At 39.7% G+C, this 17625-nt stretch overlaps 1 long non-coding RNA gene across 1 annotated transcript in view; it reads left to right on the top strand.

Annotated features, from left to right (window-relative positions):
- Positions 1–4282: 4282 nt before the first annotated feature.
- LOC135239529 (uncharacterized) overlaps positions 4283–17625 on the top strand; it is a 181458-nt gene continuing 168115 nt past the window's right edge. Inside the window, exon 1 of the long non-coding RNA XR_010325402.1 lies at positions 4283–5038. This is a non-coding gene — a long non-coding RNA (uncharacterized LOC135239529). The remainder of the gene's footprint in view (positions 5039–17625) is intronic.

The raw sequence follows: 17625 nt of genomic DNA, 5'->3' as shown, positions 1-17625 counted from the left end.
GTGCAATAGCACAGTGCAAATGGATTTGGATTAGCCAAACAACCTCAGAATCAATGAGCCATTCATTATGATCTGGAGTTTTTTTTTTACAATATTTCTTCCAATCTATGGCCTGTGTTAAGATAAAGGTGTTACAAAAATGACTGTGTTAACACACATTGTTTATTTTGAAATGAAACAACACAAAAGCATTTGTTTCTTGCATTTGTGTCTTTTCACTTCATAAAAATAAGTCCCTGCATGCTGGAGGGCCCAGCTGTACGGTCAAGGACCCAGCCGCATGAGGATATGAAGGTCAACTCCTCTTCAGAATGACCATTCAGCAACACACCCTGCTGGCCGTATTATTTTGCTGAGTGACAATGACTTTCACCTGAAGTAGGCCTGCAATCCAGAGCTGATGCGCCTGAAATGCAACCGGAGTAGGCTTGTGTTCAGCTGTGCTTCCCTGGACACCACCTGGGAGCAACATTGTGCTCTTCAAGGCCTAGTTTATAAAACCGAGAAGAATGTCGTAAAAGCTTACATATTTTGAAAAAAATAAATAAATAAATTATGAAAAATACAGTATATGGGAAATAAAACCCCAGCACAAGAGACTCCCTTGAACAAGTGATTCTCAAATCCCAGAAAATGGCACAAGCACAGCTGCCTTGAAGGGAGTCTCTTCACACCAGCTTGGAAGTGCTGATGTAGAAAATGGTGACAGAATGCTTTAATGGGGACCTGCCAAAAGTGACACACCATTTTGATAGACTTTACCATATACAGTAGCCCAGACAGAGCCACCATTTAGGCTGAAATATTTGCTGAAAGCGCCATCGTTTTTTAATGTAAAATAAAAAGTTTGAAGATAAGAATAAGAAAATCTTCCAGACACCTAGCGACTCTCTGACACTGTCTCCGCACTGGCAGTCTGCCCGTGTGACAGGCGGAACAGGCTAATTATGGTGTGCCAGTACGAGAGCTGAGACCGTCCTCCCAGTCACTGAGCCCACTAATCTCCAAACTGATGTTCACTGATCACAGGGAGAAGCAGACACAGTGCGGGGCTGATGCATCCCCAACTGCCACCAGCGGACAAGCGCTTAAACACACACACGCTTACCATTCCAGCGAAAACAGCTAGCTGTAAAACACCACCTGTAACTGACCTCACGTCGTTCCTGTCCTTCACATAGATTCCGCGCCATGCCGAACCATGATTATAATCGCTTCAAGATTACGATCGCGCTATAGCCACCATGAGCAACAGAGTGACGTTTTAACGTTTTCTGTTAACACGATCGAAATGAAAGGTAAAAACAAGCTGTCGCACCTTTATGCGGCTGAAACTGGAGTTGCCAGAGGAACTGTAACGGGCCTGAAGCATAGATTAAGAGCTGTGAAGTTTTACAAGCTGTCGCAGCCAGCAGTACACAGCACTACTGAGCAACAGCCCTGCAGACAGCTTGGGTTTATAATCACTTTTATGTGATTATTATCTTGCATTGCACTGCTCCCCTGGGAAAAACAAACCTTGCTATGCTTGGTGTCTAAGAGTTTGACACTAACAGTAGGTTTATAGGCCAGTTATAAGACCATACATTAAAATTCAATGAATGGGCTTAGTTTTCAAGGTTTACTACATTTTCAATTGCAGAAACTTGAAAGCCCAAATAATCCAAGAACCAGCAGACCATTATTTTTATTTTCACAATAAATATTCATCTATTTAGTCATCATGCAGATGCCTTTTAACACACTGAATTCAGGACACTGAGTGTGGTTTGTAAGCTAGTCTTTCCTTTAACTTGCCCTATAACACTTTAAAATCACTTTAAAAAACAGCATCACATTAAGCACTTGTTTAACTTCCTAATTCAATGTTAAGGCAGAAGCACATTGTGAACTGAATCCAGGCCTAAATCCTATAGACCTACCATGTTCTTTTGAATACAATGTAAGAAAGCGTTTTCACACTGCTTCCTGCTAAATATTACATAATTAATAAACAAGATTTCAATCTTGATACCATTGTCAGACTAAGATTTTTACAAAAATCAGAGGCTAAAAGGCATGTACAACAATAAGCAGAACCAAAAAAGCAAAGGAGATTCAAAAGACAAAAAGGTAGACATGTTTAAAATATTGGCATTGTGTGCATTATCCATGGCACCTACAGAAGAGAGTTGTCTCAGAAACTCATTTCAAGTGCATAATTCATGTAAGGCAGGCAGGCTGTAGTGCATATTGGCATTTCCAATATGTCATTACTGCCTCCTGCCACACTGGAAACACCAAATCCCCACAAGATCCACCATCACTCTCAGTTAACCTGGCTGGGTGTTGCAGAATACACAACTAGGAATCAGATGAGATTTGCGTTTGCCTCTGCATGACAATAAAGAAGAACTTTACTGTCAAGCTCCGGAACCACACAGAGCCGTATGGGAAGAACAAATACGGTAATCAAGGAAAAGAAATGTGCATGAAAACGGCACCTTCTCTCAAGCAAGTATGACCTTTAGGATTCCTGTATCGGGAAGGGAATTTGGTAACTGCTGTTACCAGCACTATTGCACCTGCCTTATCTTTCACAGCTGATAATGAGAACAGATTGCACAAGGAATAGGGGGAAAAATCCTACCCCCCAAGTGTTGTGGATTTGAGATTTGGCAAACTGGCATTTTTGCGAAAGCAGCAGGGCACCTGAAATCGCTGGTTCATGGCAGGGGTTCCAGGCTGATGTGATGATTTGGCTGCTGGCTGCAGTGTGCAGTACGGTTGTAAGCCCAGAGTCAATACCTTCTCGGGAACATCCTCATGTAGGAGGTGAGGGAGGGGAGGAAGCTAGCAGGGACTGCCCGCCACCCTTTCAAGTTCAACTGTTTTCATCCAACCAGCTGAAGGAACCAAGAGCAGTTAAACATTCCCCTGAGATCATCCTTGGTGGCTTGGGTCCTGTATCCCAAGATGAATGATATCCTGCCCAACAACTGGACTGCCTCAGTTTGGTGGAGGGCCATGCTCCAATCAGGGAGATCTGTTTAAGAAATCTGGTCCCACCTAGAGAGCTGAGTAATCTGTCTGGAGTCACCGCTAACTGTAAATGAGTGCATGCCTGACATTGCTGAGGGCAATGTGCGACTCTAGAGCTTCGTCTACGACACTGCAAAATCACAGTAACTACATCTTGTTAAAAATAATGAGTTTAGAACAGTTTTTTTTTTTTTTTTAGCTTTAAGTCATAAAAAACTATGTGGTACAGGCCTTCAGTGTCTCCAAAGTTACAACTTCCAGCACAGCTGCAGTGAGAGAACATGTCATACCTGTCACTTCCATATTTGAATCTTTTCCAAATTTTCAGCATTTAGCACAATGTTTGAGCTAATTATTCAAATGCTAGTCTAAATTTTAAAAAGAATGTTTACCAATGTGCTATCACGTTTTTGTTTTTTGTTTTGTTATTTATTTATCTATTTATTTATCGTTGATTAAGACATTATTTTGGGAAATATTTTTTTCATGCTCAAAAAAATCAAGCTAACCAGCTAAAACACGAGACACTTGCACACATGGCATATCTGACTAATTTTTTTTTGTCATTTAAAGGTCTGATGATAAAACCTGTAGTAAGTTTTTTTTCCATGCATTAGACACCTGCATGTACACATTCTGGCGATCACTTTGATTGATTCAAGTACCTGCACCCATTTGATCAGGTGCTTCTCTTTGGAGGTGACACCCAAACTTAAAGCAACATAGGCCAACAGTTATAAGATGAGGTGCTTGAATACTTCTTAGAAAGTAGTCATCCTGTTCCCTTGTTATTGTAGTTATGGTGGGTGATAACAGTCAACAGAGTGGTTTCATAGGGCCATTTGTGCCACACTGAACAGGTCAAACACTCTGCAGTTTGTCATTGGCCTCATTTAGCTGCATCGTTTAGTGGTCATTATTTTGTTGTATTTTATGTCAGGATTGCTTTTTTAAACATGGTACGACATGTACTTTTTATCATCCCCTCTATTGATGTTAAATATATACTAGCCAAAAGATAATAAAAAATAAAAAAATTGTGACGGTGCTGTGATTTCCATATTCCATTTCTCTATCTGCATTATTTGATTCTGTCCCATGGTCTCCATGGCAGAGTATCATGTTAAATTGTCACAAATCAAACAGGCAGGACACTTCTGTTCACTTCTGCAAAATCACTTCCCCCAGTCATCGTGCAAGCAATATCAAGTGATAGGATATCTTCAGCTGAGCTAGTTGGCCATTCCTGAGTAATAATTGCACCAAACAGTAACACCTGAAGAGTCATTAGCCGGTAATCTCTACTAACTTCTCTCCAGGTCATGCTTTTTTAAAGGTTTTCACATTATTTTTTAAATCTTCTGTTTGTTTTTGAAGTTAAGTAGCCTACTAAATCAACAGAGCAGCCTCATTACAGTAAGCATAGGTGAATTGAAGGGGCTAGCACGTGTCCATGTACGATTTGACACCGCAGTAAATCAGTATAGGACGCAACGGATTTCATTGTGAAATTACATTGGCTCTATGTCACTGACTAGCGGAAATGTTGAGGCAAAGATTCCCTTGAGGGGAAGTAGCCTATCTTTGGCTGAGGCCCCACATCCAGTAGTCAGCATGGTGGCGTTGAAAGGTCAAATTGCAGTAATATTACCAGATCGCACTAGTATTCCAACGCTGAAGAAACATTGATATTACAATGGAGGAAACGAATGATAAAGGTAATGATAGGCCTATATATGGCCAATGCGACGTTTATCTCGGGACTGTGCAGCTCTGTGCCACTTCCATTTTTCCTAACATTCAAAATACCGCAAACGTTTGGATTGTTTGAGGAAGTTCGAGGAGTGTGCAAGCACCTGTACAACTGTTCTTGCCACCTGCGCTACATACACGCAATGGCCATTTGAGCGTTTCTTCAAGAGGGATTTGACAAGGAAATTCAGAATTGAGCGGAATGACAAGAGATTAATTCACCAGGAAAACGCCTTCTTCCACGCAACTAACTGCAGGCTGTGGGGTACGTTAACAGTTTCGTTTCATTTTGCATTTGTGCTCTCTCAGTTTTAGGATAAGAAGTAGAGAGGGTTTTATGTGCATTATTTGAATTTCCTGCTGTCATTATAAAAAATGTCGGCTGTTCAGTGATTCAGTCATACTGCATTGAGTTTGTTATTTTGCATTTGGTAGTTGGCCTGCAGAGATTCGCCTCAAGATTGCCTGTGTGTAAAAAGCGAGTTATCACGAGGTGCTGGCCTGGCAAAATACAAATCAAATAACGTGTATTTGAGGAACCGCACAAAAAAGACGAAACTTGGGTCTGTTGCTCTTTCACTGCGGTTTAGAACGATTTCAGCAAAACCTTTCAGGGATGATTGCTCTGGCAGAACTTAAGAGTACACTATCTACCGATGAACAAAAACACGTTTTCAAAAATGTACCAAAACTCATACAAAGCACTGCGTTTAAGTCATTCATTAAAACTTGCAAATGGGCCTGCCCTTAAAATTGTTGATTTCAAAATGAGGCCTAGTTACACCAAACAATATTGGCTATCTTAGCTCATATCCTCTATTCCAAAGCAGTGCTACCCATTGTTTCATAAATAATTTCATGTAACTTAACTTAGTTTTTTAATCTTGTCATCTGAAGAGAATGTGGTTATTAAAAGTTTGTGTCACATGGAAATGTGAAATTTATGGAGCCCCCTTTATTAGTAGATGATACAAAGCAACTGGGCCTATGCCAAATACAGAGCGTCTACATTAAGTGCCATCATTGTCATGTAGTTTGTCCATTTAACACACACCCCCTCCCTGCCTTCTCATCTGCAAGTAGGCTATACCCCCGCTAAGCATGACACAATAGTGCCTGAGTTCATGAAAATATTCTTTCACCACCAAAAAATTGTATTCCCTTGTAGAAACAACATATGCCAACACTAGCCCAAAGATATGCCAATACAGCAGTGAAAAAATACAGCTCACTGAGTTGTTAAATAAACATTCAATCTTATTATTGATTTTACACGTACAGATGTCCCTTTCAAGATTCAGTAGTTATTTATTCTTGAACAATCTGCTTGAGAAATAAACGTGCAAATATAAAGCGGGGGCATTTAAATTGGCCACGCACAAACCCACTTGCTTTTTACAACTTAGTAACTCTCTTCAGTTTGACTTGGTTTGATTGATAACTCTTTTATCCAGTGCAGGGCAGTATAAGCTTTCCAACGGTGTATAGTATACTTCACTGTAAGTTTACTGCAACCACTGAGAGCCCGGCGCAAGCGGCATGATTGGTTGCTACAGCATAGCCTTGCACAGTCAACTGCAGCATCTCACAGTAATGTACTGTCTCTCTTTCTGGTGTAAGTGTTTGGTTTTTTTTGGTTCCCCAGTCCATGGGCGGGCAGCAGTGTAGTATAATGGGTAAGGAGCTGGTCTTGTAACCTAAAGGTCACAGATTCGATTCCCAGGTAGGACACCTTGAGCATGGTACTTTACCTGTAGGCCTATATATATCCAGCTGTATACTTCCATGCTTGACATTCAATTTCTGAAAGAACTCCACTTCCCAAGTAGCAAGTAAAATCCTGTACAGCTGCCTGTCATCTGGACTCTTACTGAGGAGGCTAATGAGACAGCTGACACATATTTAAGAGGCACAGACGAGGGGTGTTGTGCTGTTGTTGAGGAGTGGAACGTAGAGAGACAAAGGGAAGTGTACAGTGCTAGTCACAACAAAAGGACTGCTGAATGCGTGTGGGAAAGTAACCAAAGCAGCGCTACACACTTCATGTATTAAAAATTAAACAGTTATTTAGTTCATTAGTTCATGTAGTTTAATAGATTGTGTGTGTTATGCATGGTGGGGAACATATCAGTTTTAACAATGCTGTAATTGTATCGTAAGTTGTGTATTTTCATATTCCATTCATGAAAAGAAACAAGCACTCCCAATATTCACCTTATGTAGCCCTCAGAATAAACCGCGCTGGCACAAAGACCGTTAGACCTCAGCAGGAGGTGTAGAACAAATGACTGCAAACACATCTCTTTTTTCTTTTTATTCCCATGTAGGAGTATGGAATTGACAACACAAGGTTGAATCATTGACAGATTGCATGCCAGAAATGGAAGTGCATTCCGTTGTTTGCTCTGAGCTCTGATCTGCTATTTCTGAGTTAACATGTCTAAAACTTCTCTGCTTCAAAAGTGATGTACCTGTCCTCCTCTAATCCAGGTGTCAATTCCTCAGTCCTGTCATCTTCATTGTGCTCTTAATTTCTGAAGGACAAATATACTGCTATAGTATAATAATGCCACAAGCTGAATATGCTTAGACAAATTGTTACATTTACTTTTGGAATGCTCTTACCAGTGAACATTATAAATTGTAAAGCTCTCTCACTGTTCAGATATATTGCATAAAGGCAGTGAAAAATTACTTTATTCTGTGTGCTAAACATGTAACGTTTCTAACTCAGTTCGTCGTTTGCATTCTTCCCTTTTTGATGACCCTTGAACTTAACCAATGCAGTTTTGTATGGTTTTGCATACCATTATTTATATTAAGTTAACAATAAACATGAAAATACATTTTTTTAATAGTTTAAGCTAAGAAGCACTCATTAACTGCCATTACATCCATGCTGTCATCTGTTTGTTTCACTTGGATCATCAATTTTTTGGGCGTAACTCAGCTGCTCAGTGGTGCATATCAAGTCCTTGTTATAAATCAGCTTATGAGTGTAAAGTAGAAAACAAATGATCAGAATTGGGATCATCCAAGAGGAAAGATAGGGAATCTTGAGCATCGTGCTTTTCAGCCTATAACAATACATTGCATTATATATATCATATAATATATTATATTATATAATTAACATTCAGCTTAATAAATAGACGGAAGCTATATTTGTAACCCGTTTTCAGCTTTTCGCCAGTTTTATCTCTCCCATGCACGAGTTGGACTCGATGAGCTGCTCTGGTGGGTTCATATGGTTCCAACCGCCATAATAGCTCATAACAGTCATGCCACATCATCCTCTGCATTCCCTCCACTAACCCTATTTAAAGAGGTTTTTGATTATGCAAAAAATAGTAAAGCATTAATGATGGTTCATTGTGGTCCTAGAATGTGTGGTCTGGAGAACCCTGCAGTTCCAGACAGTTCAACCACAAGTGTGGTTCTCATAGCAGGTCATAGGTCCGTCACGATAATGGAAGTGATGTGATGTCACTACACAGTATCGCTGGACGTGGGTTGCCTCTTCCTGCGATGCGGGTATCAGTTTGCCCCAGCTGTCTCCTAGCGCTCTACATCATGTGCATATTACAGGATTGATTAGACAATTACTGGAAACAATTACTGCAAACAGAAATTAGATTTTGCTTTGTGAACCTACACCCTGCATTAAAAAAACAAGGGCTTGAAATTGACTTTACTGATTTTTTTTGTATTGCATTAGTCTTCTCTGACTTTCAGGGTGATCACTTTGTAACAAAATTCACAAATACATGCTCCACGAACGAGCCCTTCTGTTGTGCTAGCCTGTACAAAGGTGCTGTTTTCACTAATCCAGGAAGCCCACAGATGGCAGTGGGGGGCATGCATGCATAGCTCAGTTAATGGACTGAGTAAACAACAAGATGCTAATTCTCTTACGTTGAAAATAAATTCAATAAAAAGTTAAAAAATAACGTGGGCTGTTCTGTACACCAGTTTACCTCACTTTATGAGTTTAAGCCCATTTTTTAAAATGATGAGATACCGTTGAACTAACCACTTATAACGTGTTACTGGACTGCTTGTCGCCAGCTGGTTGCTGTTGTTTATGTTGCCATGTTGCTAACGCTGAACTTTAATGGCATATTGGGTCACATTGACCCCTCCTGAGAACCTGCCCACCTTTCCTCCCCTTGCACCCCAACGCTCTGCTTCAATGGGGCGTTTTAATGAAGAGGGAGGGGCCCAGCAGGCTTACAGTTTTTTTCTGCGCCACAGCTATCTATTCAGGCAGATGCCGGTTAGGTTAGACCATTGTCTTTCAGGTCGACGGCTCGCCATGCAAGCTTTCCTGAAACCTGAAAATAGTTTTTTTGCTTTCAATGCGACCTGTCTAGCCTCTTCTCAAACATAAATTTGGAGATTTGGAGGTTTTAACTTCTTTTAATTTAGTGTTTTAGAGAAATAATTTAATATTAATTCATTATAATGATTCTTACTGCACAACCTACTGTCCAAGTAAATACATAATGTTTATGCAGCATCATTATGATCATCCCTTTAGACTAGCTGGTATTAAGATTGCGTTGGACGGTGGTGGGTTACAGATGTATAATGCTGATTTGCATTGCTGTAAATCTGCTTGCTGTAGAAGCATTCACCAGTGTGCTTGACATACACAACCACGAGGCCTTGAATGAATGTCTGGCTTTGTTCTTCGTACTGCAGGCTTTGCATGTCAGACTGGATGCCAGTGTCTTTTACTGCTCACTCATGTAAACCGATCTGTAAATATTGATCAAAACTGACCATTTGTTGTGAATTTCAAATTGTTATGGTGACTCCAAGTGGACCTTTCTCTGTGAAAGCAAGCCTATTGGACTATTGCATCTGGGAAATTACCACAGCCTATTGACCCATATCTGGAGGTCAGCATGTAGCCCTGCTAGGAACCTACATTACGATTGAGCACTAGCAGTAAACTCTGCAAGAATACTGAGTGATCACCTATTTTTCTCTCATATCTGAAGGAAAAATAAATATTAAGCTACATTGAAAGACCAGGGTACAAGTGTCTGTAGAAACTGACTAGGAGATTAAAATTCATGCGTCAACCATCACAATAAAATGAAAGCTTGAAAGGACACAAATGCTACAAAGAATCGACTTTTATTGTGAAACTAGTTTTGTCGAGAGGTGTGTAATGGATTGCAGGAAAGCAGGATAAACCCATTTCATTTGTGTTAACTATGTGATAATGGCTTCTCTGTGTCTCTATTGTAATTTCAGAAAGTGTAATTTCTCCACTTTTCCATAATTCGTCCAGTGCAGTCCTTTCAATTTTACATTTTCCTTTAAAATAAATGATTAGCATGGATGTGAATCTTGGCCGTTCAACACAGAATTTTCCATTGGACCACAGATAATTTAATGAGATTTTAATGAAATGCAAGGCAGGCTCTGGTAAATTATTTGTTAGTTGGAAACGCAATCAGAATGGTCATTAAGTCTCTTTAAATGGAGGACTCATGGTGGTTAGGAGAATGTACGTTTGCCTATCGTGTGCGGGAAATATCTTTTATATTTTTTGATAAACAATGGATTTCCCTTTAGTTGAAAATGTCAAATAAAGGTGAGTGAGGATTGTGGCTTATTGGAATGTACAAGGAGGCTTACGTCTGGATAATATTATTATTATTATTATTACCGTGCCATATCTCAATTATTTATTTATCATTTAAAGACAATATTGGCCAACATTTGAAAAATGTTGTTCGTAATATCCATATGTTATTTTAGTGCTTGTTTGGGTAAGTTTAATTCAGTGAATTTGTGTACAACTGCTAAAAATGTGTAGATTAGTATTTGAAAATATTTCACAAAATATAAGAACATAGAGTATAATATTATTTTTATTGTGTCTGTATATGTGTAGTGATATCTAGTGATATCTGTGCAGGCCTATTATTATTATTAATTTGTTATCTGTTATTTATTTAATGTATTAGTTATTACAAAGGTAGATGAATTGTGTAACTGAATGCGATTCATAAGGAGCAACATGTTTTAGTGTAATTTGTGTTTAGAAATCCATATCCGGCCAAAGGTTACATTATACTACAAGCCTTTGGTCTTTAAACTTGTGACCCAAGGGGTTAAAATTGTTTCAGTGACATTTGACCTTTGATCCCTCATAAATTTTTCATGAATTTTTGCAGGCCTGTTTTAGATTCTTTTATGTCACCGATGACTGTAAAATTATGTCATTTATTTATTTATTTATGTATTTATTTTTTGGAGGAACATAATTTTGAACTGAAAATTTATAAATGAAATTCTTGTTGCAGAGGTGTTCTCTGAGGAAAATACATTATTTTGTAATTGTTGTAGATATGTATTTCTGGGCTGATGAATAACAAATTAACAATAGAAAAAGCTGCAGTTTTTCATTTTTAGAATAGTACTATCAGATATTTATTCAACATTACAAATAAGTTTCAGAATAAGTTTAGATTTCGCTAGAAGAAGTACAGTATAATATGGAAATAAAAATAGACATTATGACATTCCTTTTCATTGTGTGGTATGAATTATGTTTAATAAAATGCTTAGTAAGTCATTAAAACAAGAAAATTATACATCCTTTATTATCATTATGCTACTGTTAAATGATTTATTTTATTAAAACCAGTTATGATCTAACAATATATGTTATTTTGATGTGTATTTTGACAGAATATTTGATAAATGTTTGTTGTACAATGCAAGTGATATAGGTCTATATGGTCTTCTTGCCAAGTTAAATTAATTCATAGGTCTGTTTCTAAATTTCATTAATTAGAAACAGACTTATAATGCCACTGTTATTATATAGGCTACTTGTCACATACTGTAATAATGTTTTTACATTTTGTAATGTTTAAAAAACAATCCAGCATTTTTTCTTTACTTGGACCTTATTTGACATTGGTTTTGAAAATATTTATGAAATTTCCTTCAAACAATCAAATGGTTTTTCTCTGTGATTATTTTATGACTTGATAATTGATAATAACATTTCTTTATATAATTATATAATTTTTTATATAATTATTTTGTAATGTAAAAGCATTCAGTGTGCCTGTAAAAATAATGATAACACAACATTGTCACCTAGATTGTTTCTATGGAGAGTAGTCACAAATATCAGCTATCTTGTTCAATTATCGTACTGGATATACTAATAAAATATCTCCAACATTGAATCACTATTCATCAAATTAACAGTGCAATTATTTAAAATGTATCCACATTTCTCTGGAGTTGATTAAACTGTCAATTGTATACCCTTTCAAGCTTATAAAACAGCAGGACATGCTTAGAAATCGCCATCTTTTAAGAGAATTACAGATTGCAGTCCATTTTATTTTGTGACAAAATTCACAGACCTGATTTTGTGCAGGATTTCTGCGATCGCATTTGGACATGTTTGCTACACATATTTTGTGCATTTTCATTTAAAGTCTGAAACGGCCATAGAGAACCGTAGCTTCTGTTTTTGCACACTTAATTTTTTCCTGCACAAACCAGAGGACAAAGTGTCTTTATCGTTCTAAAACAATCCACTTCAGACTCGCTGAATTACGAGTCTGGAGAGAGTCAACTCTATTGGTAGTTAGCCGGGGCGAGGTATTCATTAGCACCAAGGGTTCTTTTCCCCCCTCTTCCTGACAAAAAAAGTTTTCAGATTCAAACCGGCGCTGGTATTGGCGGGACTCGGGATGACAACTTACTGAAAGTTCTCAAGGAATCATTTCTGTTTCATGCTCCGTCGGGCCGCTGATTTGAGATCGAGCGTTAGCATAACAAAGCCCCGGAGCCTGTGAACTTGGGGAACCTTTTGACCCGCGCGCTCCCGGGATGAATGGCCCCCAGGCCTGCCTATAGAGATCCTCCACAGCTCCCCTGTTCGTGGCTAAATTCTTAATCAGGGTAATTTAATATAGTTTTCAATATGCCTCATCTCTCATCGGGAAAGCATTCACTGCGTCTCCACACACCGCCCACCCACCCCCCCCCCCCCCCCCAAAAAAAAGGAAAAAAGAAAGTCTCCCCTATTCATGCGTGCAAGACGGGCAGCTGCAGTCTCTGGCCTCCTCAATTGAAATGTACGAATATCAACAACACCGAGGAGGGCCTGTAGAAAAGCAAGAGGCTGGCAGTTGAACCGGCCCGCGGTCTGTCCTCCAACTTGAACGTGAAAACCTCTCAGCCATGTCTAACTCTCAGAATGGAACAGTCTGAACTTGGCGGGGACAAATTGCAGCAGCGGCTGTAGGCTGCATATTAACCACTTCTCTTCTGTTTTTATTTGGACAAACAAATTCAGACTAACACAAATTAATTTTGTACGCATACACACACACACACACACACTCACACTCTCTCTCATACACACACACACACACTCTCACACTCTCTCTCTCTCTCACACACACACACACACACACACACACACGCACTCTCTCTCTCACACACACACACACACACACACACACACACATACATACTTCAGTGAGTGAGAAATTCTACTCTATTTTTCTTATGCTGGCCCTGCTAACACTTTCGTACAATCACCTTCAGAAAAAGCGTCACGTTTGTGTGGCGAAGAATAAAAGCTTCTCCGATGTAAAAATGCACCACTCCCTCCCCCATTCCCAAAGTATTAGCTAATGTCAGCTGTATACATGGACCAGAGTGTTTCTCTCTGCATCTGTCAAAGCCTTTGTGCAGAAATTTTGCTTTAATTGTTTCTTCTACCGTCAGTCCTCGCTGTTCCTTGCCAGCTAGCTGGGCGGACAGGCTTTTTTTTCCATCTGACCCTGTGTGAGTTCTGTTTTCATGCAGTCTCTGCTGTAAGATTCTGTAGGATTCCAAATAATATCACGTGTGTATGAAAGTATGCCAGAACACGAAGATTGCTAGTTCTTCTGTATTGACAATACAAAATGGCCAACACCTTTTAAATGGGAAATGTTAGGAAATGTGATAATTGCAATAAGCATTGATCAAAACCTGGTTTGTTAGAAATTGAGCACTTTATTTTTGTTTAACAATCACTGTTATAGGCAGACATTATATAATATAAAACCAAATGTGCAGTAGAACACATATATTGAAACATATATTGGTGCAATTTTATTTGCTGATTCTACAGTGGTCGAAAATTGAGTTTAGCTTTTAACTTAACCTAAAATCTTATTTGAGCCTAACAACCTTATCAGTACATCTGCACATATTTTAACTAGATTTACAGCAAGTAAATTATTTGATGTATTTGTGGTAGTGATATAAACTTTCAGCTTGTCTAATTTGTCATGCTTTCATAAAACATAAATCCCCTTGCTAACAGTAGCACTCCTTATTAGAATTATGAACAACCACAGTTGAAATGGTATACCTTCACATGTCTTTTTCACCCATCATAACATTTTCTAAATAGTGTAGACGGTAGACATTTAGAGCTTTTAAAACTACATTTTCTACACACATTAATCTTTAACTGATTTGAAAATGAAGTTCTATAGATAAAATATGTAATGATTATCTTAGCTTTAATTAGATGGTTATAGTGTGGCAGACTAATGTGTGCACCATATTATTTAATAATGTTAACTGAAATTCTGTATAACCCTATATTAACCAACCTATTTGCCACAACTTGTCTCGTCAACATCTGGCAGAAAGTTCCTGATATGTATCTTGTCTTAGAGTTCTGAAGTAATACAGTGTGGAATGTTTTTTTATTTATGCCTTATACAGTTACCTATTGCTTTCATGATTTTATTGACTTTTTCAATGAACTTGTCTTCTTTTGACAAAAATTTAAATAATGTTCTATGCACTTAATATCACAAAGAAATCTGTCAAATCATGCCTCTTAAAGATGGATATACTGTGTCTCACACAACTGCAGGTTTTCGCCTGTTAATGGAAAAAGCAGCAGTGATTTGGTTTCCTGCTGGTAGTTTTAATGTGATTAAAATATTCTAAAAATGGCGCATGCTCCATTGCCTGCTGCAGGTGAGGTCTAGCTGCACAGTAGAAATGTGAAATGTGTAAGGAGGCTAACGCGAGCTGCAGTGGGTCAGGCCTTACTCTGGCCTGTCTGACCGAGCTGTTCTGACTTGGGAAGGCGTGTACCATCCGGACGGTGATGTTTCCATGAGGAGCCGGAGGCTGCATTTCTCTCCAAACCCGGTCGCCGTGGTTCCCCTACGCCGTAGTATTGTCCCAGGGCAAATGTTTACGAAATACGTGACTCAGTCCTCTTCCCGGTGTTCCAGGAAATAGTGTGGTCTCTAGAGACCCTCTTAGGTCATGAGTGAAATATTGATGGTCTTTGTACAGTGTAACCCTGTGCTGTGTAACCATGGAATGCGTATTGCAGTGAGCGTTTTGCCCACAAGCCCCTTTTGGGCAGTGATGTCATTGCCATAATGTGCAGTCCACGTTTTGCGTAAATGGAAACAATTTCAGGACGTAATATAATGTACCCTTGTGTGTAAAATGTGTACAGTATTTAACAGCGGGGAGTGTTATGGAGGAACAGCTTGCAGGAGGCAGGCAGGTGTTTAACAGATGGGCAGTTGGTCTGGCCAGCTGCTTTAGTGAAGGTATGCAGTAGAACCTGTCATTGAAGATGTTATGGTTAGAGTGAAAACTGTTGAGATGTCACAGTTTTCTGTAGGAAAATAAATGTCTGGATTACTGCTTTAAGTTTGAGGAAGTACATGGAGGGATGGCACTTTATTTGGTAGATTTTAAACCTTTAGATACTGGTAAATCACTGACAGTTTTAAAAGAAGCTTTTATCTGAACTAATATTCAGAGAAAGAAAAATTATAGTTTGTACATTTTGGTTAGTCAGGGATCTGTAAGAACTTTAAAAATTTACTGGCATCTAAGGGGTTGGATAATTTGAAATAAGGACGGTCAGATTGATAAAGTAATAGGCAGACAGACAGACAAGCTTCCATCTTCAAATGAACCAGTATTATCATGACTGTACCCCATGGCTTTCATACTTTCATACAGATTTACGCAGAAACTTCGGTATGTCTCTGTTGTCTCCACGTTGGCTTTTTGTTGTTTTGATGCTTTTTATTAATCTACTTTCGTCAGAGAGAGTTTTTCCAAATCTGAAGTAGCGATAAAATTATCAGACCATCAGACACCATGGAAGGGGAATGAAAAGTGCGTAAGACAATTCCCCTGTGCCCTTCAGCCTGCTTTTTTGCCCGTTGAGACACCAGCTTGCAAAGTACACAATGCCAATGACTCGGTGACTGTTTACCTGTGTAGCGGTGCAGTGGAACAGGCAGGCGGCCTCAGGCCTGCGTTACTGATGCAGAGATGGCTGTGGTCAGCTGTCTGCTCAGCTGTTCTCTGCTGTGGTTCGGGAACGTTTTTTTGAAGGAGAGCTGTTCTCCGGCTCAGCCAAAGTTTCTCACACTCGTATTTGCATGTAAGGTTGCCGGTGTCGGATTCGTGTGACACCGCCGGAGAGCACTGGGGGTGCGGTCCCGTGCTCCCTCGGGGGTCATTGAATACGAGTGGTCTCTTCCTGTCTCGTCCGCTAATGGCCATCTAATAAGACTGTCTCGCACCTGTCCGAAAACCACAATGCCCCTCCAGCCAATTATTCATTACTAAGTCACAATATACCCCCCCCACACACACACACACACATGCACACACAGACGCATACACACACACACACGCACGCACGCACGCACACACACACACACACTCACACACACACTCAAAGTTGACGGAGTTGATTTGCGGTGGTTGCTGTGTGCTACGCTGTAATTCACCGCTCTGGAAGGAGGTAATTGGTGTATAGCTCAGTGTTTTGCTCCATTATTTCCAATGTGACATGGTGTCTGACTCACAATGGGGATGCAACAAAAAAGTTATATTAGTGCTCATGTGAATATCAGCCTAACCAACGTACACGCATAGACGCAATATTTGCAGTTCATTGTTTACAAAATATGGATCCAATTGAATTTTACATTCTTGTTGTTTTATGTTCCTAATTTGTTCATCGGGATATGTATCTTGCCATTCTTACATCTATAAAAAAAAATAAGAATGTATTTAAGGGGTCACAATTTAATTCAATCAAAGCTAAATTATGTTAAACATTGCATTTTGGAAATAGGTCTCATCAGCATTTGTGATGAGCAGTGAAACATTTTTATACAGAACGTTGTTAGATGGAACATTAAAATGGTATAAAAACACGTCATTAAAATTCATTTTATTCGTTAGTTATTCCTCATTATATCATAAACATGGTTTCAGGCAATTTGGAGTGGGAGTTATTTTTAAGTTTTATTATGTTCTGCAAAACATCACGTTCACTCTGGGGGTTGCTGTGTCTGAGAGTGGCAATTGCCTGGGATTTGGCTGTGGAATGAGGGGAGGCCGCAGACACCAGAACAATTGCATTATGGCCCCCTTGGGAATACCAGCTCCACATTTGGGTAGAGTGACAGCGTCTAGACGGTCCCCTTTGGAGGCGTGGGCGCTCCCGGTCTGCTGGCTCGTCCCGTCTGAATGGACGCACTTGACCCGGGCTTGGACGTCTCTGGGCCCCGCTCGTGTCCGAGCCACGGGGGTCAGGGAGGGTCTGACCCAGGCCAGGCCCAGGGCCACGGGGTTCAGGGAGGGTCTGACCCAGGCCCGGCCCTGGCCCGGGGCAGGGTCCCGCAGAGCTCTGTCCTTGGCGCCCACGTCGCATTCATTCATTCATTTTTCATGCGCAGACCTCTTCAGTGTCTGTCACAGATAGAATGCCCCTCCCCCACCCATATTCTGATACCTCCT

Source organism: Anguilla rostrata, chromosome 14 (genome assembly GCF_018555375.3).
Source record: "Anguilla rostrata isolate EN2019 chromosome 14, ASM1855537v3, whole genome shotgun sequence".
Taxonomy (NCBI): Eukaryota; Metazoa; Chordata; class Actinopteri; order Anguilliformes; family Anguillidae; genus Anguilla; species Anguilla rostrata.
Note: the sequence above shows the minus strand (reverse complement) of the source record. Positions and strands in the feature narration are given on the sequence as shown.